This window comes from Littorina saxatilis, linkage group LG4 (genome assembly GCF_037325665.1).
Source record: "Littorina saxatilis isolate snail1 linkage group LG4, US_GU_Lsax_2.0, whole genome shotgun sequence".
Classification (NCBI taxonomy): Eukaryota; Metazoa; Mollusca; class Gastropoda; order Littorinimorpha; family Littorinidae; genus Littorina; species Littorina saxatilis.
The window spans coordinates 57,683,492-57,701,655 of record NC_090248.1 but is presented as its reverse complement, the minus strand read 5'-3'; positions in this window follow the sequence as shown (position 1 = coordinate 57,701,655).

Sequence of the window (18,164 nt, the reverse complement as noted above, 5' to 3'; positions counted from 1 at the left end):
TAGAAAATGGGGGAGAATTATGTCCATGAGATGTGAGGGATGTGTGGGTGTGTCTTTGCCAGCACAGGTGCCTGTCTGGGTATCTGTAAAAATGTGTCTTTGTGCGTATGTCATGTTCTTGTTTGTATGTATACCAAGGATAGAAACAAAATCTACGTTTCCGGGTCACCCTGACCCTTATTTTTCTCCCGACCCAGGGCTTTTTTTGACAATTCAAAAAAAGATATACAAAAAATACAAAACTCGCGTTTACAGATTATGCATGGAAAGTCACTTTTCTGCGACATCCAGATTTTCGGTCAATGAAAAGCCACATGCGCCTTTATAAAGGATAAACAAGCTCCATTAAATAAATAAAAATCACCGTCCCGAATTATTTTGGCCTTTTCATCAGAATTTTATTTATTTTTTATTTGGGGGGGGAGGGGGGGCATAACAATATCCCACGAAAACAATATTGTAAATCGAAATAGATTGGCTCGGGTTTTTACGTGAGATAATAACATCCTTTTATTTAGACAAAGACCAAATATCGACAGCCTGACCAATTTTGTGTGAACTACTTACTTTTTCTCCGGAGAATTTCGGCATTTCTAACATCCGAGTATCCACATTGTTTGCAGCTGAATGTCGTCATTGCCACTGTAAATGTGCTCTCTGTGTGATACACGATAGAGCACGATGAAACAGTTCTTCGGCTGGAACAGAATTGTCTCCGTCCGGAACTCGATGGATACAACTTCTACACAAGTTGTGGAAACACCTACCAAAACAGAATGTTCTTAGTGTCAAAATACGATAGAACACATTCGAACCGTTCTGCAAACAACTGCTGGAACGGCGTGTTCACGTAATATTTTTAGTGGGAAACTCCATGGAGAAAACTTCGACACAAGTTTGGGATACAACTATATACTGAAACTAGATGAATACCCGCTTCGCCGGGTACGGCTTCGCCGGGAAGAAGTAGAGCCGAATACCCGGCTTCGCCGGGGAAAGCAGGGTGTACGACGGCTTCGCCGGCGCACCGTACGAAGGAAGGGAGATAAACGCGCAAAACACTGGAGAAGATAAGGAAGAGTTACTGGGAATGGATGTACAGAAAAACCAAAATCGGTTCAGCGCTGCGCGCCGAGAGCACGCACGTATTCAAAATTTTCCACGATTGTGTCCGGGGTCTACCTGAATATGCCCACCAAATTTGAAGCAAATCCATCGAGAACTTTGGCCGTGAATCGTGAACACACAGACGGACAGACACACACACACACACAAGCCGTATATAGATATAGATAGAGTGTTCTCAGTGTCACAACAACATCGTTTTTTGAAACAACTGCTGCCACTGAGTGTTTTCAGTGTGATTTGCTTTTCATACTACTGAAACGTTGTATTCTCAACACGGGGGATAACCGGCTATACAGCGGTAAGCTCGTGAACACTGTTGAACACTCGATTCGGCCTGCATTTTCCCGTTTTACCACAACGTTGTTGATTTTTTTCTGGATTAAAGTTGAGCTACTGCATCTGCGATGACTAACTTTGTTTCGAAATGCATAGTATGTTGAAGAAGGATTTGTGTTTTCCCGTATTTAAATGTTAAAACCAGAAATCGTGGTGACGAAGCTCCGGAAATGACTGCTCGGTGGGTTTCAAATGTAGAAATGCGCTTGTTTAAAAAAAAAAAAAAACCCCAGCTCGTATTCACCTTTGGTACGGGAGTCTCAGTGACAAAGGAGTCATACTTGATGCAAAGGAGTGCTTTTGTCGGGATGGAATCATTCGTTAGAGCGTACAGGCGAGAGGCGGTCAAATATGCGAGATGATCGTACACCGGGTTGAAGACCGGCGCGAATGGGGCAGCAGACGCATAATCCGGTTTGATGCATAATTTTCTGTTAAACTAGACATTCGAAAACTTTCTCTCTCATTTCCTCTCTCTCTCTCTCTCTCTCTCTCTCTCTCTCTCTCTCTCTCTCTCTCTCTCTCTCTCTGTCTCTCTCTCTCTCTCTCTATCTCTCTCTCTCTCCTCTCTCTCTCTCTCCCTCTCTCTCTCTCTCTCTCTCTCTCCCTCTATCTCTCCCTCTCTCTCTCTCTCTCTCTCTCTCTCTCTCTCTCTCTCTCTCTCTCTCTCTCTCTCTCTCTCTCTCTCTCTCTTTCTCTCGTGGCGAAATGTGTGCTCAAAAATGAACAGGACATTTAGAAAGTACGATTTTTGATTAAGATTATACCCTGGAGTCAGTTTTGCACGAAACACGCGCTGGTCTCGAATTAAATTTTCATGATCCTGCAAAGAAAAAAAACACCTTAGAAATACAATCCGCAACAGAAAAGAAGCTTCTGTCACACCACTCTAAAACCACTTAGCTTAAATTAAGGTCCTTGTCTACATTTTTATACCGAAATCGCCATTTGACCATTAAAATGCAGAGTCTATTATCTACAATTATCAACAATACACCCCCTTTCGATCAGGAAAGACGAAGCCAGTGTAGCCGTTTGAATTCATTGTATTCTTCCAGCGTAGTACTCATAGTAGGATATCCTTATTTGGAAAATGCCAAGCGCAACACTCCTCTCAAATCCCGTGCATTTCGTGCGTTTAAAAAAAGCGTGGACAGCGCTCCAGTGTCAAACTGTTGCTGCACTTGTTTGGGCGTGGCTATAAGCATAGTGACATGAATTTGATTGGTCAGTATTTTTAGGCAAAGCACATGTTCTCAGCAAACAGAAAACAAAATATTGGAAGCGTGAGTCACGCTACCCAAAAATAAAATCTTTTTTTACATATATTTTTTTTCTATAACTTTTTTTCCCCATGGTTCATTCATCATCTGACATAACTTTTTAGCGAAATCTAACCATAAGATTATTGAAAAAAAGCAAAAATGTAGACGACCACCTTTAATAAAAAAAAACACCTCTCTTTACAAAATCGAGGGAAATAGCATAAAAGAGAACACCGAAAAAGGCTTACGACCTGGAAAGTAAGCAAAAAAATGCATCGAAAAAAACCTCACTCGAAGAAAGTATAAATAGAAGGATTCCACAGGCTTACAAAGGTCTCATGATACACAGGGCTCCTAACAGACTTGGACATGCTTACGGCGGGTGTAAGGCGATGAATGATTCCATGCCAAGGAGTGTTTAGAAGACGGAGCAACACAAGCCCCTAGAAGCCTCCTTGAGACGGCGTGAGACTTCAGTTCTCACAGAAATGGTCTATATTTCACGGCGAGAGACCTGATCACAGAGAAGGTCCAGGGGCGGATCAGTTCATTTTATGGGGGGGGGGGGGGGGGGGGTTTCCAAAAGTATATTGTGAAGATATGGGTGTGAAGGCGCGAAGCGCCGAGCCGACGGCGCGAAGCGCCTAAGCTTGCTAGGGGGGTCCGGGGGCATGCCCCCCCTCGGAAAATTTTGAAAAAAAGGATGCAAAATGGTGCAATCTTGTGCATTCTGAGGATGATCATTACCAGTTTCAGGCAGCAGATTTTGTCACTGATTAATACCCCAAACAACAACAACAACCCCAAAAAACACACAATAATATTTTTATTTTTTGGCTGGGGGGGGGGGGGGGAGGGGGTTCCGGAAACCCCAGAAACGCCCCCTCGTCCGCCCCTGAGGTCTATATCTCACGGCGAGAGACCAGCACAGATCGAGATGGTCTGCATCTCACGGCGAGAGACCTGATCACAGAGATCGAAGGTCTATATCTCACGGCGAGAGACCTGATCACAGAGAAGGTCTATATCTTACGGCGAGAGATCTGATCACAGAGAAGGTCTATATCTTACGGCGAGAGACCTGATCACAGAGAAGGTCTATATCTTACGGCGAGAGACCTGATCACAGAAATGGTCTATATTTCACGGCGAGAGACCTGATCACAGAGAAGGTCTATATCTCACGGCAAGAGACAAGCACAGATCGAGATGGTCTGCATCTCACGGCGAGAGACCTGATCACAGAGAAGGTCTATATCTCACGGCAAGAGACCTGATCACAGAGAAGGTCTATATTTCACGGCGAGAGACCTGATCACAGAGAAGGTCTATATCTCACGGCGAGAGACCAGCACAGATCGAGATGGTCTGCATCTCACGGCGAGAGACCTGATCACAGAGATCGAAGGTCTATATCTCACGGCGAGAGACAAGCACAGATCGAGATGGTCTGCATCTCACGGCGAGAGACCTGATCACAGAGATCGAAGGTCTATATCTCACGGCGAGAGACCTGATCACAGAGAAGGTCTATATCTTACGGCGAGAGACCTGATCACAGAGAAGGTCTATATCTCACGGCAAGAGACAAGCACAGATCGAGATGGTCTGCATCTCACGGCGAGAGAGCTCATTCACCCGTTTCTTTGACACGAGAACTGGCAAGTGTGTAGCGCGTTGGGCGAGGAAGTAGCGTTTCTTGGGCAATCCTCGCCATGAGGGACGCTAGGATTTGGCGAGATCGAGCAGGCGAGCATGCCTTGAAGATGCACGCTACGCGAGAAAAAATGTCTACCGCACTGCTGCCAATCCGATGGGCTTTTCATGGCTGTTTACTGACCAGATCTTTTCAGTATCAACCAATATATACGTTATTTGTATTTTTGACCAAAATATGTTATTTTTAACACAGATCGAGACAGTCAGCAGTCGAGGTGAACAATGACTGTCGAGGTATGTGTAAGATGTCATATTTTGGTCAAAAATACAAATAATATTTTATGCATCGATTCTGGTTGGAATTCCTTTTAGTTGTTACGATTGACCGCCCACAAACATGCACTCTTTGTAGTCTCGGCTAGCCGCCAAAATATGATTTTTTGTCGGACTCTGACGTCACATGGCTCAAAGAAGGGAAATCCAATGTTTCAATCGATACATTGGTATTTAATTCTTGCGTAGCTATAAGCATCAAACCGGTTCATATACACTCTCGCTGTCTTGCATTGCGAGGGGATAGACGAAAGCAATCCTCGCGTCTAAGAAACACTCGTCAGCACAGCATTGTTCTATATCTCTGCGGACACCAGCTACCCCTCTCAAGTGGCTCACTTGCGCTTAAAAGCTGAAGAAGACGGGTTGCGTGGATTTGGCTGTCACGTGGTATAAACCGTTACGTTTACAATGCTTTTTTCGTCCTCCCCTGACCCGGCGTTGTTGCCTGGGTGTTAAACAACTGACAGGGGAAGACTCCAAGCTCTCCTCCCTTCCTAAACACCTGCTGAAATGCTCAGTCCTTGGAGGAGTCAAGCCACACACCCCTCCTTCTCCGCAGAACGTCTACCTGGTAAACGAACAGAGACATGGAAACACGCACAGACAGGCAGGCGGGTTTACAGACATACATGACACAGACAGACAGATAATTATTTACAAACACAGACAGACACAAAAGTTCATGACAAGTCACGGACACACACACGGAACACGACAGGACACAACAGGATATGACATACCTGTGACTCTCTATCTCTCTCTTTCTCTCAGTCTCTCTCTTTCTCCCTCTCCCTTTCTCTCTCTCTCTCTCTCTCTCTCTCTCTCTCTCTCTCTCTCTCTCTCGCTCGCTCTCTCTCTCTCTCTCTCTCTCTCTCTCTCTCTCTCTCTCTCTCTCTCTCTCTCTCTCTCTCTCTCTCTCTCTCTCTCTCTCTCTCTCTCTCTCTCTAATGAAAATAGTATATTCTTGATTGTTATGTCCTTTGGGACACAGTCACTCACTTTTGATTTATTGTTTTGTTCACGAAATTATGATGTTCTGCATAATATCCATTGTCTTGCAGAGTTGATGTACTATTGCATAGTATTCTGACTCTAATTGACTTGCAAATTTTTGCTTTGCACCTTGTCATGAACATTTATAAACTACAATGTTTCAAATAATGCACTTATGTACATAAACTTATACTGTTTTACTAATTATGTAAGCATGTAGTAGTAGTTATTATAGTAGATTTAGTCCCTCTTTAGGGCGAGGGCCAGATGCAAAAAAAGTATACCAATGCTTATTCTGTTACCCTCGTAAAATAAAGAATTGTCATTGTCATTGTCATTGTCATTGTCTCTCTCTCTCTCTCTCTCTCTCTCTCTCTCTCTCTCTCTCTCTCTCTCTCTCTCTCTCTCTCTCTCTCTCTCTCTCTCTCTCTCTTTCTCGGACAGTCCCTTTCGCGCACCCACTCTCTCCCCCATACGATGTAAAACATATCATACAATTCAGATTGATAATACATGAACAAATGTCCATCTCCCTCCCTTCCCCTGACATTCCCCCTCCACCTCTCTCACTCTCGCTGACAGTACGTACAACTCTCTCGGTCAAAACGCAAGGTCACTTTATTGATTCTCGAACACACACATAATATTATATACTAAGTCCACAAAAAACGAAAGCCAGAGAAATAAAGGCAAGAACAAGCGGGATAAGTTATAAGATTGTGTGCGAGTTGTCTGGCCTGTTCATCAAGATGGTATCTTTACGCCGTGTCAGGGGAGGGAAGCGGGACCGAAAGAGTTCCCAAGGGGAGGGAATGCGCCACAAATCAGCAGGAGCTGGCAGGACCTCATACGTACATCAGGGGCCGCAATCCTACCACAATCACATTCACAAGGACGAATAATCAACGGGAGGTGTCTGGGTTTTAGGGGGATATCTAAAATTGCATGCCAGTGGAAATTGTAAGCAATGTCTCTTATTTTCTTTATTACAATTACTCTCATCTTTATTGCATGCGCGTCCACTGATTTGTATTCTTTTCACTCTCAATGCTGAAAGATAAACATATCTAGAAGAAAATGCTTGATACAGATTCCCTGGAGGAAGGTGTCCTTTGGTCTTTCTGAAGGCAGGCATTGGTCTCAGGAATAAGAAGCAGCTTGGGACATCACCTAGTTTCTTTCTTTCAGACATACTGACTGCCGCCCTGCGTCTGCATTGCGACAGATTTCATTTTGATAGAGATGTATTTTGAGTTATCTAACAACAACAAAATCACTAAACACAATTAGTTTTCTACCTTACAAGCAAAGCTATCGCCCAACAAAGAAAGCTGTCTAGTCGTAGAAATACAGCTATCACCAATCAGACTTAGCTTTTTTGCCATACAAACGAAGATTTCACCAACCAGAATAAGCTGTCTTGCCTAAAAACAAAGCAATCACCAAACAGAATTAGCTGTCTTGCTTAAAGAAAAAGCTATCACCAAACGGAATTAGCTTCTTGGCGTGCAAACAAAGCTATCACTCAACAATCTAAATCACAGAAAAGTTCGTCCATTAAACATGCAACACTGTGTAGCGGAAACGACACCCCATAAAACCAGGAAACACCCATGCGCAATCATCTAGTAGACTCCGCCAGCCCAGCGTACCTTGAAACCGGCAGGGGAACTATGGCCTGTTTACTCAAAAAACAATGAGTTTACCCTTCCGCCATTCTCTTTGAAATTGTCCTTCATTGTCCGGCAAAGGCTTTACGAGCCAATTAAATATTCTCCCTCGGAGCGCCATGAAACGGAGAGCAGAGGGCGAAGCGTCGTTAGAAACGGCAATGTCAATATGTTTGTCTTTGCCTTGGCCGCTGCTCGCTGGGCCGTAAAGGTTTGGGGGACATAAAACCGTCTCTCGTGATTGCATTCCTGGACATTTTTTTTTTATCCCTGCACGCTGCTTCCAAGGGATAAAGCAAGATAATTCCAACATCACAAGAACCTGCTCCGGTTCAATACAATATCAGCAGCTATACCGTGTTTGGGTTCAAAAGTGGTTTGAACGGTTGTTTTTTTCTTATGTTTTTCTTGTTACGAGACGCTTCAAATCCCGTATCGAATGTCAAAATTGCTACGTATCTACTGAGTCATTGTGGAGGCATATTACTTGCTAGTCCTTTCATCACTTGATGTCGACCCCAAGTGTGTGCCATATGTTTACCGTGTGTGCTACGTTTGCTAGTAGAACTGTATGTTATACTAGATGATTACCCGCTTCGCCGGGAAGAAGTAGAGCCGAATACCCGGCCGTCGCCGGGGACCCGGCTTTGCCGGGTGTACGCCGGCATCGCCGGCGCACGAAGGAAGGGAGATCTAAAAATAGTAACGTGCAGTGACCTTCTAAATATAAACGTACAAACGGGAATATCGATTGACGCCAGCGCACGAAGGAAGGGAGATCTAAAAATAGTAACGTGCAGTGAAAAACGAAAATCGGTTCAGCGCTGCGCGCTGAGAGCACGTGTTGAAATATCTCATCGATCAGGTTGTGTCCGGGGTCTCTGTCAATAAGCCCACCAAATTTGAAGCAGATCCATCGAGAACTTTGGCCGTGCATGGCGATCAATCACACACACACACACACACACACACACACAGACACAAGTCGTATATATATATAGATGTCCCACAGTGTTCACAACTGATTACACAAAGTGTGCTCAAAAGTGAAACACTTCATTTTTAGAGTGTCCTCCCTTTTGGAGTATTTGTCAAAGGGTCAGTGAGGTCAAATGACCAGCAATGCTATTTAGATTCAGTCACACAAATCAAAAACATTTGACGTGCTTGATTGTACCTTAAATAAAATGACGTTTCCATGTGAAAAGTCCGTAGTCCAGGTAAAATTCTAGACATGCGTATGTGATGATTTGCACTAGGTTTAACGCGGGAAAGAATGAGACATCTTTAAGCAGTCATTAATGGACATAAGTTATTTTACCCGAGTTCAGTGTCTGCCTCTGGTATCCTGTGGAAACTACAGAAATACTTTGACAAATTCAACACAATGTCCTTGTCATTTCACCTATTTATCAACCCGGACAACATGTAGTGCATCCTCTGTACAGTATATCAATCGAAAATGCATAGTTCTAAAACTACAAGTGGGTTTGGATATATATAACATTATATCCCCCTTTTTTTTTATTAGATCCTTTTCCCTTCCGCAGACGACACAATGGCGCCAAAATGAAAGGCGGAAGGATTCATGTTTACAATTGCGACCGGTGCAATCAAAACATCTTCTAAAGCCGCTGGCATTCTGTTTGGGTTATTAGCTTAGTGTCTCCCTGCCTGTTACGACTGCACTCATTTACCCACTCACAACAATCTCAGTCTCGGAACTCCTGAGGATGTAGCTCAACAGGTAGCAAAGTAAATGGAAAGAAAATTATACAACACTCTGAACAGAATTGAAAAAAATGTGAACACATTTCTGAAACAAGTTGTGAACACTTTGTGACATAGCACATAGTTCTACTAGCGAATTAGGATCACATTATAAACACATAGTGTTCAAATGAACTCTTGTGAACACATTGTCTTAATTTGTGAACAGTAGTGGACTATTTTTATGTGTGCTACTTTTGACAGCAGAACTATGCATCTACAATGTCACAAAATGTACAAAACCTGTAACAGAAATGTGTTCCAAATATGTTCAATTCTGTTCAGAGTGAAACTTTAGGGAAAAAAAGTCAAACCAACAATGAACATCATCGTGCACACACAGGGTGTCCTGTAGGTTTTGAAAAGAGCACCTACACACATGCTGGGCAGGAGGGAAAAGAGCACCTACACACATGCTGGCCAGGAGGGAAAAGAGCACCTACACACATGCTGGGCAGGAGGGAAAAGAGCACCTACACACATGCTGGGCAGGAGGGAAAAGAGCACCTACACACATGCTGGGCAGGAGGGAAAAGAGCACCTACACACATGCTGGCCAGGAGGGAAAAGAGCACCTACACACATGCTGGCCAGGAGGGAAAAGAGCACCTACACACATGCTGGGCAGGAGGGAAAAGAGCACCTACACACATGCTGGCCAGGAGGGAAAAGAGCACCTACACACATGCTGGCCAGGAGGGAAAAGTAGTTACTGTCTGTTAGTCTGTATGTGAACAACAGCGAAGACAGCAAGACGAAGATGTTGATGACGACGACGATGACATTTTTCATATTGCTTTAAAAAATATAGATCAAGAGATTGCAGGTGAGGAGAACTACAGAACGAGATACAGAAGCAACAAAATGTACTCACCACCAACATGTTGGTGTTTGTATCTGGTAAGGCCTAACAAAAAAAGGTGTGGTTACGGTAACCCGACCTACCCTATTTTGGGGGGGCCGACCCTATAACTTTTTATTACATTTGTCAAAAAAACCCACAAAAACCAAGAAAACGAGTGCGGAAAACGCAATGAAAGCGAAAGCGCCCGAGTCGCACACTTATTTCCCTGTCAAATAGGTTTAATTTGTACACATTAGAAAAAAAAGTAAAATAAAAAAAGTGATTGCCTACCTTCCTACCCTATTTTGTTTGGCTATGTTACCGTAACCACACCTATTTTTTTTTTGGCCTGAGTACATTTTCATTATCTTATTCTATTGCTCTGACATTTGATAGAGTTATTACATGTATCTATCGGCTAATAAGTTCCTTGTTGGTTTTGATTGTTAGTATTTTAACCTTGTTCTAAAGCACAAAAGAATGTTAAAATGCGCTTGCCATCTTCACTGTTTTCTGTTTGAAGATACGCAAAACCTTGAAAGAAACGAAACGAAATCCCCGACGGGCAATCATTCAGAGGGCAGTGTACAATGCATTCTGATAATTGACAGCTGAATGTACAGAAGATCCAGTCAGAGTCACACACTCTCCCCATCGCCATTATCCCTCTGCCCTTGGAGACTCTTGTCTCTGAAAGTCTGTCTGTCGCCTTGGAGACTCTTGTCCCTGAAAGTCTGTCTGTCGCCTTGGAGACTCTTGTCCCTGAAAGTCTGTCTGTCGCCTTGGAGACTCTTGTCCCTGAAAGTCTGTCTGTCGCCTTGGAGACTCTTGTCCCTGGAAGTATGTCTGTCGCCTTGGAGACTCTTGTCCCTGAAAGTCTGTCTGTTGCCTTGGAGACTCTTGTCCCTGGAAGTCTGTCTGTTGCCTTGGAGACTCTTGTCCCTGAAAGTCTGTCTGTCGCCTTGGAGACTCTTGTCCCTGGAAGTATGTCTGTCGCCTTGGAGACTCTTGTCCCTGAAAGTCTGTCTGTCGCCTTGGAGACTCTTGTCCCTGGAAGTATGTCTGTCGCCTTGGAGACTCTTGTCCCTGAAAGTATGTCTGTCGCCTTGGAGACTCTTGTCCCTGAAAGTCTGTCTGTCGCCTTGGAGACTCTTGTCCCTGGAAGTATGTCTGTCGCCTTGGAGACTCTTGTCCCTGAAAGTCTGTCTGTCGCCTTGGAGACTCTTGTCCCTGGAAGTCTGTCTGTCGCCTTGGAGACTCTTGTCCCTGAAAGTCTGTCTTTCGCTTGACAAATATGACGGTGGCGTGTTGTATTAATTGCTTCGTGTTTTCCAGGGCCGTACTGCTGTATATATACAGCTATGAGCGCTTCTTCCCGGAAGTCGACAACCAAAAGGCGACAGTTTTTTGTTTTTTTGAAGTTTTTTTCTTTTAACGATGATGACATTTCCCGACCCCTTTCAATTGTGTGTGTTGCAAATATCTGTTCAATCGGAGGCGAATCAGGCACCAACGAGGTCACGGGAAAACGCGATGAAAGGAGCAGCAAGTACGTGATCCACACTGACTCAGTGGATAGCAATTTGCACACTCGAAATGGGGGTTTGAAGTGTTTAGTGATTAAGGGCAGATTGTACCTGCGCAGTTTCAGCGGCACAGACGACGTACTGCATATTATTGATGCTGCGATAGGGATTATGACGAGTACTTGGCCTGTTTTCCTTTCACGCAAGTATAGCGGGCTGGGATAATCTGCAGTGCGTCGTATGTCCTGCTGAAGTTACATAGGTGAGCGCCAGGCCTTATGAGGGGAGGACAAGGGACGCTAGTAGCAGACACCAAGAGGGCAAGGGACGCTAGTAGCAGACACCAAGAGGACAAGGGACGCTAGTAGCAGACACCAAGAGGGCAAGGGACGCTAGTAGCAGACACCAAGAGGGCAAGGGACGCTAGTAGCAGACACCAAGAGGGCAAGGGACGCTAGTAGCAGACACCAAGAGGGCAAGGGACGCTAGTAGCAGACACCAAGAGGGCAAGGGACGCTAGTAGCAGACACCAAGAGGGCAAGGGACGCTAGTAGCAGACACCAAGAGGGCAAGGGACGCTAGTAGCAGACACCAAGAGGGCAAGGGACGCTAGTAGCAGACACCAAGAGGGCAAGGGACGCTAGTAGCAGACACCAAGAGGGCAAGGGACGCTAGTAGCAGACACCAAGAGGGCAAGGGACGCTAGTAGCAGACACCAAGAGGGCAAGGGACGCTAGTAGCAGACACCAAGACCTTTCGTCGTTTTTCGGAGCGTGCTCACACTCCACAAATGCTCTGAAACAAAAAACACAGCATGGCTGGACCTCAGTCGTTTTTGACACCGCTTCCTCGGGGATCGATCTCTCCGAGCAACACGTGCACAGGGGAGCGCACTCTGCTCGCCGGTCACTCGTGACAGCACCGCTGTTATCTCCCCGTGACACCGCACGTGCAGCCCCTGACTGACAGCGGTCAAGGTCAAGGTCGACACGGTGATAGCCCGCTATGACGGGTCCATGAATTATGGAGTTCATAAAAAAAGGGTAAACATGAATAGGGCGTTATCTGTTTGACTGATAATTTTCAGAGCTTGTTTCCCTTCTGTTGTCTCCGATAATTAAACAGGAACGGAAGACCTGACGGTAGCTGGCTGAGTGTTCCCGTGCAGAGAGAGCTGACTGTATCTTCATTACTTGTTATCTTGGTGATTATCTTGGTGATTATCCCGTATCCCTGTGATTAGCATCATGCTTGTCGCCTCATTGTCTGGGGCAGGCCGCATGACGCAGCGCTTAACGAAGATCAAGAGACGAGGCGGGCGTAGACACTGACTGCCGGGGGAGGGAGTCAAAGCCCGCATGCCATACATCATCAAAACAGATGACTGTGTGTATAATACAATCTGCATCACTAATGAAGCGAGTGCGCCGTTGCTTAGTGCGGTTTGGCAGGGAGTCAATACAGTGGTACCCGCGAAGAGAGGACACCCTTGGGACGGGCCAAAAGTCTCCGCATGTTGCAGGTGTCCTTCAAAGCTTGTGTCAAGCTGTTAAGAAAGATTCCTGCGCCACTAAGGGGCTCCGCTCACATATGTAATTTCAGCAGGACCGACGACGCACTGCAGCTTATCCCAGCCCGCTACACGTTGCATGAAAGGAAAACAGGCCAAGTGCTCGTCATAATCCTTATCGCGGCATAAATGATATGTATGAAATTTGCATTTAGTCTTTCTTTTTCTTGCTGAGTGTATGTACAGTCTAGAGAGGAGACGGACATGGTGTGAGCTTGTCCAGGGGGGTATATGAACATCTCAGTGGCAGGGGGATGGAAGCACTTGCTAATCAGTGGGAGTGTGTATGCGCGTGGTGTGCACGAGGATGTATGCACGTGAGTGATATTTGTGAATGTGTATAATGATAATATCATCTTTGTATTCATATTATTGAAAATAATTGTTATACGTATCTCGATGTACAGCGCTACGAGCATAGTTAAATTTGTGAAGCGGCGCTATATAAGCTATCTTTATTATCATTATTATTATTATTATAGGCCGTGCGTCGTCTGTGCCGCTGAAACTGCGCAGGTATATTCTGCCCATATTCTGCTGTTGACTCAGTCATAGAGTCAGTACACAAGTACCGATGAAGAGAGGACACTCACTAAACTGCAGGTGTCCTTTTTAAACAGGTATGTTGTGATGAACTTCATGGACCAATAAGGGACAAGAGGAGGTGTCCTTGAGATCAGCCACAGCTAGCCATATTATATTATGTTGATGTCCCCTCAGGCCCGGGGGTGATTGGTAAAAACTGTATGAACCACGAGACAACAAGTGGTGTCCGAGCGGTCAGCCACAACTGTACATTTCAGGTTAGGTGTTACTTCGGTGACGACTCAGTTAAAGTTGTTGTTAGCCTTTTGGCCTTTCTTAAGTATTACTTAATCAAATATGTAAGGAGTGTATGTGTGTATGATTGTTATCCATACCAGGCCGGGGGTCCTGATTTGGCCTATATGGTCCGCTGGACCCAAAAAGCAACAACTATCAATCAATCAATCCATACCAGGACAAATACCAATGGCTTTTTATTCTATAATGGCGGAATGAATTCTGGTTCGCCTTGTTCTTGTTCTTCCAGTTGAAGTCTGGTAATAAACGTTATGGCGCAACGGGCAATAGGAGGTGTCCCTCACAAGGAGGTGTCTTCTCAACAGCGAGGCCTCACATGACAGGTAGCACTGTACACGGAATGGTAACTGCGACTCTGACTCTCCGTGACTTTCTCGCCATGCACTACTTCACCGACTGTGCTTGCTGACGATGTCAATGCCTCTGTCTTTCCAGACCATTTCGACCCCACCGTGGTGTGTGCAGTGGATGCAGACCGATGCCATTTAAACGATATCTCTTTGTCGTGTGAGCGTGGGGAGGGGGGGGGGGTGAGGCAGAAACAAAAGGTCAGAGTCAAGTTGTCGTAAGTTCAGGGGAGAAACGAACAAAATAGCAAGTCGGTGATTCTTATTCCCATGTTTATATGAACTGTTGTGCTGAAATATATTTGCCTGTACGGCAGAACATACAAGAGAACACACCCTTTGGATTCGTCGTTTTTGGGTCCTCATAAACATGTTTGTATTTGGTCAAAATTAATCGCAGACTTACGTACTCCCTTCCCTTCCCTCCCCCTCCCCTCACCACACAAAAAAAAGACTGACACACGCGCAAGTACATACCGTCGCACATCCGCATGCATACACACACACACACACGCACGCACGCACGCACGCACGCACTGGCACTGGCACGCACGCACGCCTGCACGCACACACACACGCACGCACGCACACCGTGCACACACACACACACACACACACACACACACATACACGACGTCCGCACCGAGTCCCACGTACAGATGAAAAGACATTCTGATAAGCATCGCTCCACGGCTATTGCCAGTTGTCTCTCTGACCGGACGCTAAAGTCCTACGCGAATCTATCAAAACAAAATACAGAGTTATCTCCCATATGTTTTTCGCGAGCTCTCATCTAAATTTGAGATCAGTGTTCGCGAGACGAAAATGATTGCAGATTGGCCGACTTCGACAGTGATCTCCGTTTTGTTCTTCACAGTTATGATAAAGACATCGTTCTAAGGTCAAAACAAGTCGAAATTTTGGGACTGCTGCCGGAAGGAGACCGTAATATATGGTTTCATCACTGTCAACTGGCTACAGAAAAAATCGTCTGCTCCAGTGAGCGCCGAAACCAAACGGTTGATTATCACGTGACACTTTTGCCATATTTAGAGTTTTTTGCACAGTAAATACAGCCGCGAAAAATAGCTCGCTTGAAACTGTCTTACATATCAATTCCTTTGTAATTTAAAAATTACAAAACACCATGAAAAATCATTATCGACGATCGCGAATCTGCTTATATCAATAATACATTACAAAAAGCTCTAGATATGTAAAAAAAAATAAAAAAATCGGTTTCAACTCAAGGCATCCTGTGAGGGAGAGAATGAGCCGAACTCATTTTGACCTGAGTTCAGGATGATGAAAAGAATGCTTGTTTCGGTGTTTTGCAAAAGAAAATAGCCAAGTGATGCCACGTCTGTGGTAGGTGGCATATACCGGGTCTTGTCTGTACCACGCGGCGTGGGGTGGATCAAACACGGAAGACTTACCCAGGGCCGCCATAACTGATTGCCATTAGTCACAACCATACACAGGTACAGCTCGGGGACAACATCAAGGCCCCTAACTCTGGCAGCAAGGTCAACAAGCCGGGTTATCGTTACTGCCGATCGGCATCTGTCGCGACGCATCTGCTGCGTGCAGACGGCAGGGCGAAGCAACACGGCGTGCCGCAAATATGTGGCTAGGTTCCCTCCCTTCAAGCCTTCTGTAGCTGTCTGTGTACTTGACTACCTCCCCTGAACTTTATTGCTTATGGCAATCTGCTGTGTTTAATTGCATCACTCTAAATACCTCCGCCTACTCTTTCCAAAAGCAAGTCTACATACAAGAATACAAGCAAATACGCACGCACGCCGAAAGCACGCACGCACGCACACACACGCACACACACACACACACACACACACACACACACACACCTATACACATGGTCTCCCTCTTTTGCAGCACCCATTTCCACCCCCCCACCCCCCCCCCCCCCACCCCCCCCCCTCCCCCTGCCCCTTTTCGCTGCCAGCGGAGCCTGTATTTTCCCGACCAGTATATGTTTAACATAACTTGCACCACCAGTTTGGAAGGTCCACAGACAGCCTCATCAGCAAAACAATAAGTAATGTACTTAAAGGTACACTTTCAGATGAAAAGAAGCATATAGTCGTAAAACTAGGATTATGTAGTGCTCATGTTTAATTACGAAGTGATCGGGCTTAATTATCATGTGTTCATGTCTAATTATCAGGTGTTCATGTCTAATTATCAGGTGTTCATGTTTAATTATCAGGTGTTCATGTCTAATTATCAGGTGTTCATGTCTAATTATCAGGTGTTCATGTCTAATTATCAGGTGTTCATGTCTAATTATCAGGTGTTCATGTCTAATTATCAGGTGTTCATGTCTATTTATCAGGTGTTCATGTCTAATTATCAGGTGTTCATGTCTAATTATCAGGTGTTCATGTCTAATTATCAGGTGTTCATGTTTAATGGTTTTGGCACTAGTGTGCTGAGGACAAAACTGAAAATACAGCTCCATAGTAGTGAGATTTGAATTATCAACATTTTAATGAAAGTCACATGTTTATTTTAATGTTTGTTTTTCTCACATGTGCTAGGAGACTGGTGGTTCCGCATTACTCGCAATTACTCCATTACACATGTCGTATGCATTTCAAGCGTTTACTTACCTTTGTTTATCTTCTTCTGCGTTCGTGGGCTGAAACTCCCACGTACACTCGTGTTTTTTTGCACGAGGGGAATTTTACGTGTATGACCGTTTTTTACCCCGCCATTTAGGAAGCCATACGCCGTTTTCGGAGGAAGCATGTTGGGTATTTTCGTGTTTCTATAACCCACCGAACTCTGACATGGATTACAGGATCTTTTTCGTGCGCACTTGGTCTTGTGCTTGCGTGTACACACGGGGGTGTTCGGACACCGAGGAGAGTCTGCACACAAAGTTGACTCTGAGAAATAAATCTCTCGCCGAACGTGGGGACGAACTCACGCTGACAGCGGCCAACTGGATACAAATCCAGCGCGCTACCGACTGACCTACATCCCCGCCCACCTTTCTTTATAAAATTTGATAATTAGGAATTAACACTGTCAGTTTACGTTATCATCGCTGTGAATTACATAGAATACGTGATAATTGACATTTTCACGTGAAAATGAGGACCCGAGGTTTTGGCGCTAGAAAGCCGTTATACCCTCCCCCCTCCCCCTCGCCTTTTTTACTCCCGACAAGTTCCTCCGTGGTGCAGACAAATTGGAGTCGTCTCTTGACGCGACAGACCGGAGTGCTGGCTCCGCGGTGACGCAGCGCGGGTAGGTGCGTGCACTCGTCACCAAGTGCGGGACCGCGATGCCAGCTTTGTCCACACTGCCGTCATTCTGCAGACGTGCCGCTACGTTCCGATGATGCCTTTTATGTTGGGGTAATCCTGACAATTAGACATTCTTCATGACTCAACGGTGTGTGTGTCAGTGTGTGTGTGTGTGTGTGTGTGTGTGTGTGTGTGTGTTTGTGTGTGCGTTTGCGTGTATGCGTGCGTGTGTGTGTGTGTGTCAGTGTGTGTGTGTGTGTCAGTGTGTCAGTGTGTGTGTGCGTGCGTGCGTGCGTGTGTGTGCGTGTGTGTGTGCGTGTCAGTGTGTGTGTGTGTGTGTGTGTGTGTGTGTGTGCGTGTGTGTGTGTGTGTGTGCGGGTGTGTGTGTGCGTTCATGCGTGTGTGCGTGCGTGTGTGTGTGTGCGTGTCAGTGTGTGTGTGTGGTATTTTTGTTCCACAGAATAGACACATTCCGGAAATAACTCTTTCGCATATTTATTGGTTGCGGAAGAATTGCTTTTCCTTGAAATGCAAACAAATTCACGTGACATTATAATTATGATAACAATCACCATGGAGCAGTATCCGAACAAAGATGGTCG